Consider the following 9744-nt stretch of genomic DNA (forward strand, 5'->3'; position numbering starts at 1 on the left):
CCTTTGGCCTACTAACATGCACCTATAAGAAAATTTAGGTAGATTACTGAACTTTATTAAGTAAATAGTTGATTAGTGTAAATCTGTGCTGTGCATTTGGCAGGCTATAATGCTGACAGCCCAAGTTTCATGTGCTGCTGTAACTAAGGTCAGTGAGTATCACTAAAGTACCTACCATTTTTAAATAGATTTAATGAATATGCATAATACTATGTAATGAATAATAATTTGCATACAACTTCAAACATAAATAATAATTTTTCGAAGACAAGTAACAGATAGTGCTTTGAAAATGGTGAGTTTTTAATGGCGTTTAACTTTCCGCACATGTTTCCCTTTATGCAATCCTTTCCTGGATATCAATGTATCTATCTGTTTTGTAGAGTAATATAGCGCCCTAGTGAAAAAATCAATGGAATTCCAGTGGAATGCTACATAAATTCCACTGGAATCTGCTATGTTACTGGAATACAAGTGGAATTACCAAATATACCACTGGAACTGGAATTTGAAATACCAGCAGAGGTGGAACTCCACTGGAATTTGAATTTGAAAAACCAGTACAGGTGGAATTCCACTGGAATTTGAATGTGGAATACCAGTACAAGTGGAATTCCACTCAACTGAATTTCGTGATTTGTGAATAAAAGAGCACCAGTTTTGGCGGAAAAATGATGGTTTTTATATAGTTTGAAATTCTGGACCAGATTTATGTGAATAGCATGGTATCAGCTACAGTAAGTGCCTTATATATGTTGAAAACAAAAGAAGTTTAAATCAATTATAAAATGTGATATTTTTTCTGTTTCTTTTATTCATATAATTCTAGTCAGATGCAGTCATATTTTTGTCATTGGTTTTCATGACTTTTATTCTTATACATGTAAATATTTTGATCAGTTCTTGATTTCCATGCTTCTTACTTTGTCAAAATATGTGTTTTTAGTGCCCCCACTACATGTATGAGTGGTGGGGGGCATATTATTTTAGTCTAGTGTTGTCCATGCATCTGTACGTCCATCCGTTTGTGTGTATGTGTGTAGGAAAAAAAAATGTGAAGCGCCTAGCTCAAAAAGTATTTAATAAAAATTGATGAAATATTGCATAAGTCTTTAACATGATATGAATGTGTGCACCTTCTATATTTCGTCTGTCTCTGCTCCCTATTTTTAGAGTTATGGCCCCTGAAATAGTCAAAAAAGCACATTTTCACCTTGTGGCGCACCAAGCTCAAAAAGTATTTGATATAAATTGAGGAGTCTAAATTATTATGATATGACCTTGTGCACCTCCTATTTCTATTTTCCAGCTGGCAATGAACCCCTCTCCAAAATTTCCAGAGTTATGGCCCCTGAAATAGTGAAAAATGCACATTCTCATCTTGTGACGATGCACCTACCTCAAAAAGAATTTCATATAGATTAATGAAACCTTGCATGAGTCTATAACATGATATGAACTTCCGGGTACCTCCTACGTTTCGTGGCCATCGCCTATTTCTAGAGCTATGGCCCCTAAAATAGTGACAAAATGCACATTTTCACCTAGTGACTCACCTGGCTCATAATGTATTTGATATAAATTGATAAAAACTAGCATGAGTCTTTATGATGGTATACCCCTGGTATTTTAAGTGGAATTCCACTGGAAACTTGATGGAATTCAACTGGAATCTTGACGGTATACCACTGGTATTCTAAGTGGAACTCCACTGGTATTTTGGTGGAATTCCACTGGTATTCTGGTTGAATTCCACTGGTATTTTTCAACGGTATTTTGGAGGGATTCCACTGGTATTCCAAATGAATTCCACTGGAAAACAAGTGAATGAAGTATTGCCATGCAATACAAAGTCCCCTACTGGAAGGCACCTAATTTTCTCTACTGCAGTATAACATAATGAACTGATATCTGTCAATGATGTATAAATAATATTGTACTACATATACAATATGTTATAACAACACACTTGGATTAAAATGTGCATATATAAAAACCCACAGTTGTTTTCATATTGAATTTTTTTGGCTGATTATAAAAATGTTATCATGTAAGTTATTTATAGTAACAACAAAGGGAAATTAATCTTTAAAAAAAAAAAAAAATAAAAATAAATAATATAAGTCCACAAGAAACTCTTTACCAGGTAGAGATAGGCCAAAATACACCTAAAAATTGGATGTAACATGCATGCTGTACCACAGAAAAGTGGTCTTGATTTTTCTCTACCGCCAGTAATAAAAAAGTTACAATTAAATCTATTTATAGTAACAGCAAAGGGACGTAATTCTAAAAACATGGGTGCCTCATGGTGGTGAACATTTGGTCCAAGTTACATCAAAATCCCTCCATGCATGAAGAAGAAATGTTCCGTACAAAGTCATTCTTGAATTTGACATTTGACCTCTAAATATGACCGTGACCTTAGACCTAGGGAATTGGTTCTTGCGCATGACATGTCTCATCCAGGGGAATATTTGTGCCAACTGATATCTAAATCCTGCTTTGCATGACAAAGTTATAGACCGGACAGGAAAAAAATCCTCTTGACCTTTCATCTCAAAGTGTGACCTTGACCTTTAAGCTAGGGTACTGGGTGTCGTCTCATCATGGGAAACATTTGTGCCAAGTAATATTAAAATCCCTTCATGGATGGCAGAGTTATGGACGGGACAGGAAAAAAACTCTGTTGACCTTTGACCCTCAATTGTGACCTTGACCTTTGAGCTAGGGGTCCGGGATTTGCGCGTGACACGTCGTCTCATCATGGGGAACACTTGTGCTAAGTGATATTAAAATCCTTTAATGAATGTCAGAGTTATGGACCGGACACGAAACAGACCCTGTTCATGCTATGTTAACATTTGACTGCTAAGTGTGACCTTGACCTTTGAGCTAGGGGTCTGAAAGTTGTGCATGACATATCGTCTTATTATGAGGTACATTTGTGCCAAGTAATATTAAAATCCCTTCATAGATGGGAGAATTATGGACCGGACAGGAAAAAAGCCTTGTTGACCTTTGACCTCCAATTGTGACCTTGACCTTTAAGCTAGGGGTCCAGGTTTTGCGCATGACACGTCGTCCCCTCATGGGGAACATTTGTGCCAAGTAATATTAAAATCTCTTCATGGATGGGAGAGTTATGGACCGGACAGGAAAAAAGCCCTGTTGACCTTTGACCTCCAATTGTGACCTTGACCTTTGAGCTAGGGGTCCGGGATTTGCGCATGACACATCATCTCATAATGGGGAACATTTGTGCCAAATAATACTAAAATCCCTTCAAGGATGGGAGAGTTGTGGACCGGACAGGAAAAAAGCCCTGTTGACCTTTGACCTCCAACTGTGACCTTGACCTTTGAGCTAGGGGTCCGGGTTTTGCGCATGACACGTTGTCTCATCATGGGGAACATTTGTGCCAAATAATATTAAAAACCCTTCATGGATGACAGAGTTATGGACCGGACACGAAATTGCGGACGGACGGAATGACGGAATGACAGAATGACGGAATGACGGAATGACGGAAAGACGGAATGACGGAAAAGTGCATTCCTATAGTCCCCGAAACTGGTTTTCAACCACTAGGGGACTAATAATCGCTATTCCAGTGGAATACCAACACTATTCCGTTGAAAAATACCAGTGGAACTGAGATGAAATTCCAGTTGAAGTTCCAGTGGTATTCCAGATGTTCATTTTCACTAGCGTCGGTACATGTTTTATAATTATGCTGTTTAATTTTCATGTGAAACAATCCTTTCTCTCTGTGATTTGGTGTTGTTGAATTTTTTTTTCTCGAAATGTAGGGCTAAGCATTAAAACAAGAGCTGTCCGTAAGACAGCCAAGCTCGACTATTCGAAATATTGTCTCAGAGGCAGGAAACTATTAACTAAAAAGGTTAAATATAAAAAGAGTTTTAAGTTCAAAAGGGGGAATAATTTGACCAAAATGCATAATCAGTTATGGGACTTGCTGCTATCAACTAGTTTTATAACCCCTAAGGTACATGTGAAGTTTCAAATCTATATCTGCATTGGTTTTGGAGATAGAAACTCGCATGTAAAACTTTAACCAGAATTTTCAAAGTCCAAAAGGGGGCATAATTTGCCCAAAATACACGCCAGAGTTATGGAACTTGATCCAGTGAGGTTAGTAATTGATCTAGAAAAAGAAAAAATAAGTTTCAAATCTATATGTCTTTTAGTAATAGCTGTATATACTTGCACGCAAAACTTTAACCAGAATTTGCTAAGTCCAAAAGGGGGCATAATTTGGCCAAAATGAAGGTCAGAGTTATGGGACTTGCTGCTATCAACTAGTTTTATAACCCCGAAGACACACGTGAAGTTTCAAATCAATATCTGCATTAGTTTTGGAGATAATAACTTGCATGTAAAACTTTAACCAAAATTTTCTAAGTCTAAAAAGGGGCATAATTTGCTCAAAATACATGTCAGAGTTATAGGTCTTGACCCAGTGAGGTTGGTAATTGATCTAGAAAAAGAAAAAATAAGTTTCAAATCTATATGCCTTTTAGAAATAGCTGTATGTACTTGCACGCAAAACTTTAACCAGAATTTTCTAAGTCCAAAAGGGGGCATAATTTGGCCAAAATGAAAGTCAGAGTTATGGGACTTGCTGCTATCAACTAGTTTTATAACCCCGAAGACACACGTGAAGTTTCAAATCTATATCTGCATTAGTTTTGGAGATAGTAACTTGCATGTAAAACCTTAACCAAAATTTTCTAAGTCCAAAAGGGGGCATAATTTGCTCAAAATACATGTCAGAGTTATGGGACTTGACCCAGAGAGGTTGGTAATTGACCTAGAAAAAGAATAAATAAGTTTCAAAGCTATATGCCTTTAATTGATGGCTGTATGTACTTGCATGCAAAAACTTAACCAAGGTGTGACGCCGACGCCGACGCCAGGGTGAGTAGAATAGCTAGACTATTCTTCGAATAGTCGAGCTAAAAAACATGAATGAAAAGTAGTAACATAATTAGTTTATCAAAAACAATTATTGTTAAATACCAAATACCTGTGGTATGCCTGTATGTGCAATTTAAATGGGGGAAGGTAATGTTTTTTCTTTGAAAAGTAACCACAAATACTTACAAAGTACATCCATTGTTTTTCTGCAACCTACAAAAAAAATTAAAAAATAAAATGAATTACATTCTTGTGGACGAGTCGCCCACAGCCATGTGCTACCAGTGATAACAATAAATTATCTTTAACAGATACAAACAAATTAAAAAATCACTTTAAATAAGATAGTTCAAGCAAGTAACATGGTACTGGTTAAAATGTCTGTATCAGTACAAAAGGAGGATAACTGCACAAACATAGAGAAGCATTTATCTATTTTTTTACAATGAGGTGATGTTTTGTTTGAATTGTTGGGATCAGCACAACTTTCATTAGTATTAAATGTATAAATTAAGTAATTTAGTAATTTGCTAAATTGAATTTTTTAAAAACACTGTAGATGGAAGCATGCAAATAAAATCAAAACCTTTTTTTTCATTTTAACATTGCTTTTTTTAGCGACAAGTTTTATTATCAAGACTTACTGAATAAAAAAGTACCACTGTGTTTTATCATACAAGGTCATAAATATCACAAAAGGCGGTAATATGGCGCGGCCGGTAATATGGCGCAAATGACGTTGCCATTGTAAATACAATTTGTAAAATATGCGTTTGTGGCAAATTTGCTGACTACTCAGTTGAGATCACTCCTGTACTACTAATCCCTACTAGAATTACTAAAAACACTTAAAAATATACGTGTCACTAGCTAAATGTTTTATATGACTTATATTACACATTGCACACGGCTACGTCCTTGAGCGCCATATAACCGGCAGTGTAAACAGAGCTAGAGCATGGAGAAGGGTTGTGTTGTTATAGATGTGAAAACATGTAATGTTCAATATTATATTTGCTTGAAAATCAGTATGATAGATCAAGTGTTGTTTGTTTTTATAATGAATTCACATTTTGGTGAAAAATAGGCGTTTTAATATTTTTAGCAAATCAAAAATTCTAAACTTTGCCATATTACCGGCCACTGGGCTAATACAAATAAATCAGCCTCTTTAAAATTTTACATAATTATTACAACTTAAAAGTATTCTCTACAATCAAAATTACTGTAAAATCCATTTATTTTGTGGGCATTAATTTCATAGTTATGTCAAACACAATTATTTTAAGGCCATATAAATGTGTGAATTTCAAATTCTTAATATAAGACAAATGAAAATTTTTCCTAATTTTATGGATTCATGCAACCATGAGGTCTAGAAAATTAAGCCTAAAGTATTAATGGTTTCACAGTATTAAAAATTAACTTTAAATTGCATCCCCCACCCCCTTGATGTGGCAGCTATGATACTGCAAGTGTTTGAATGACTAACATGTTTATGTTACTAACACTAGTTTGAGTTGAAATATTTATTAATGTTGCATCTGAAATACTAGTATCATTTGTCAAGATTTGTGTCAGAAAAAAAACTAATACTTGTCTACATTTGTGTCAGGAAAAAACTAATACAACATTGTATGGGTCACAGCTTACAGTGTCGGCAAATTTGTAAAATGAGTGACAAATTTTCTGTTGTACAGAAAACAACAGAGATATGTTAACAGGTACTGTATGACAACTCTCCATTTCTTGTCTATTTCTATTTTTTCTTCTTTTTTTTTGTAATTATTTTTTCTAACATACTTTTTTTGTTTTCAAAGGCATACAGTAATCATAATTACCTGCAAAGGGAATCTATAATACCACATAGAAGAATTACAACATTTTCTTAATATGAAAACTGCAAGTTCCCTTCAATCATTTTCAGTCAAAAGTGGTATTAATATGCATGTAAAATTACTACTATACATTTGAAATATTACATAAAGCCAGAGATTTCAAAATGTCAAAACTCAATCAAATTTAAAAAACAAAATCTACAATATGTGGTAGCTACTTAATTATTCAATTACAAAGTACATGTAACAGTTGGAAATGTTTGGTAGGTTGATTGAAACTGATTGAGGGCCGACATTTTGAAACCTCTGGCATTAATATTATGTTTTACGAACTGTTAAATCACAAATATTTGTGAGGGACTAATTTTCGTGGATATCACGGCTGCTATCTATCCAGGAAATTTGTCTTTGCTTATTTTTTTAAAATGGACTGGTCCATCATTCAATTTGGGCAGTACTTATTATTCAAAGGGGTGTTCAGTGAAAATTTACTCTCTAAACAGCAAACAGTGCAGACCATGATCAGACTGCATGGATGTGCAGGCTCATCTTAGTCTGCACTGGTTGCAAAGGCAAAATAACTTGCCACCAGCAGGCTAAGGGTGAAATTCAAACAAATAAACGAACTGTCAATTCATTTTACCTTTGAAAGTTGATGATCATGAAATTATGTCCCCAAGTTGAAGTTAACAGCCGTTTTGGTCAAAACATCAAATTTTGCGTTCACGAAATTAAATGATTTCCCGGTATACAGCAGTTGAGAGCATATTTTCATTTTAAGATATGCACATCATACTGTATACCTTAAAATTTTAGATGGGCAAATATTAACTAAAGTTTATTAATATTTGCAAGTTGCTTTGTTAATCATTTGAAAATATAAAATAACGAAAAGTGAAATCATAATCTGCAATATTTTAGTCAAATTACCCAACATTTATGTGACTTTCTACTCTAAAAATAATATGTTTGCCATGCATGCACTGCTGTAAGTTACAATAGCAGCAAAGTAGGGTATGCTAAAATCACCAGTATATAGGGGCATATCAATTAAAAATCAAAATGAAAATCTTGATTTTTGTAAATAAATGGAGAAAATTCTACAGTAGTTTTTGTCACAAGTTTTAACAGTACATTCTGCATATTGAGAGATTTATACTTAAATTGTTTATATGGGTCAACATGTCTCAATTAATTGCAATTACCTGAGCTTAGTATTAAGTTGAATAATGTGTTATAACAATTAATGTTGTAAAATATTCAGGGTCAATGCACAATTATTTCAGAAATTCAGGCTGTACAGTAACTAGATTATTTTTAATGGAATGAGGTGTTGATCAAAATATGTATGTACTTCTGTCACCTACAAAACTGCAAGTTAAATCATAACAAAAGTTATTTCATATTTATTAAGAAAACAGTCAAAACTATTGCCCCTAGGTATCTGGGGCGACAATTTGTACTGTTGCCCTGTAGCACTTTGAAAGTTTAAGTGAACACAGTCTAACTAATATCAATCTCATCTCTGCTTCTCCAAACTGTTTCCCCTTTCAAGTAGAATGATAAATTTGTGTGATAAAGTAGGAGATTTTGTTTTGTTTGTGTTGAGTTTAGCCACATTGACAAAATATCAGTTTGATTGTGCAGGAAGATGTGAGGCACCCCTTTGGGCATTTTTTTTCAGGCATGGGCAGGTAGGCAGGCAAATGCAACATGCACAGCTAGGGTTATTACTGATCACTTGTGTGAAGTTTCATTAAATTGTGTCAAGAGGATGAAGAGAGTTGGTGCGCACAAAACTGTTGTACGGACAGATAGACAGAAGGACAGACAGACAACCTAAAGCCAGTATACCCCCCTTACAACTTTGTTGTTCGGCTAGTACAAAAATGACCAATTACAATTTACATTGAGAACTAGATATTTATTTTCACTGTTGCTTATTGTATAAGCCAATACCCTGATATAAAATTTCTGACCTTTTAAAGACTTTAACATCATCAAAGATTTTCTTTATTTTTCCTACTGGGCAATGTGTGTGTTGTATAGTTTGATGTTCTTCGAAAAGCCCATCTCGAATATGATTTATGCATCATTTTCAGGTTAACTTGTTTTTGGGTCTCGACACACTTTAGACAGCCAAATATATTCTACATCTAGACAGTATCTACATAACCACATCTTACTTCTTAAATACGAAGACATTAAATTCTTCATAACAAACCTGTAAAATGAAGTACAAAAGGGGAAATAATTTAATCATTATTCAAGATATAGTAATACTTTTTTCGCTCTGCATTTTTTCGCATTGCAATATAGCATAATGTCAAGTGTTTTTTAACCTTCACCTTGCTAAATTTCTAAAATGGACTGGTCCATCATTTAGTTCGGGCTGTACCACTTATTATTCAAAGGGATGTTCACTGAAAATTTTTTAACCGAACAGTGAACAGTGTAGACCATGATCAGCCTGCACGGTTGTGCTTGCTGGTCATCGTCTGCACTGGTCGCAGAGGCAAAACCACTTGCCACCAGCAGGCTAAAGGTTAATTTCCTACTGAAGTTATTCTCCAGACTCCTAACAAAATTTTAAGAGAAAGAAAAAATATTTACAAAGGGAGATAACACTGCTCAAGCTAGAGTTATGGTTCTAATGCCATGTACCGGGTACTTCCTCCATTATATCAAATTTCATTACATTCTCTTCAGGTCTTTTCAAGTTGTCGACTGAGGCAGGTGGATGACAGCATTTCTATATCGCCTTCCCGCTTTCACAGCATATAAATAAATACAAGAGCTGTCTGTGGCCAGCAAGCTCAACTATTCAAAGAACTGATATAGTATGGGGTCAAAATATTACCAGAGATTTTCAGACAATAGATAAGACAAACAATGTACCTGTATTTGTTGAACTGTATAAGTCTTGCACTATATGGCAATGTGTTACAATATTATGTAGATGTAA

Source organism: Mercenaria mercenaria, chromosome 15, assembly GCF_021730395.1.
Source record: "Mercenaria mercenaria strain notata chromosome 15, MADL_Memer_1, whole genome shotgun sequence".
Taxonomy (NCBI): Eukaryota; Metazoa; Mollusca; class Bivalvia; order Venerida; family Veneridae; genus Mercenaria; species Mercenaria mercenaria.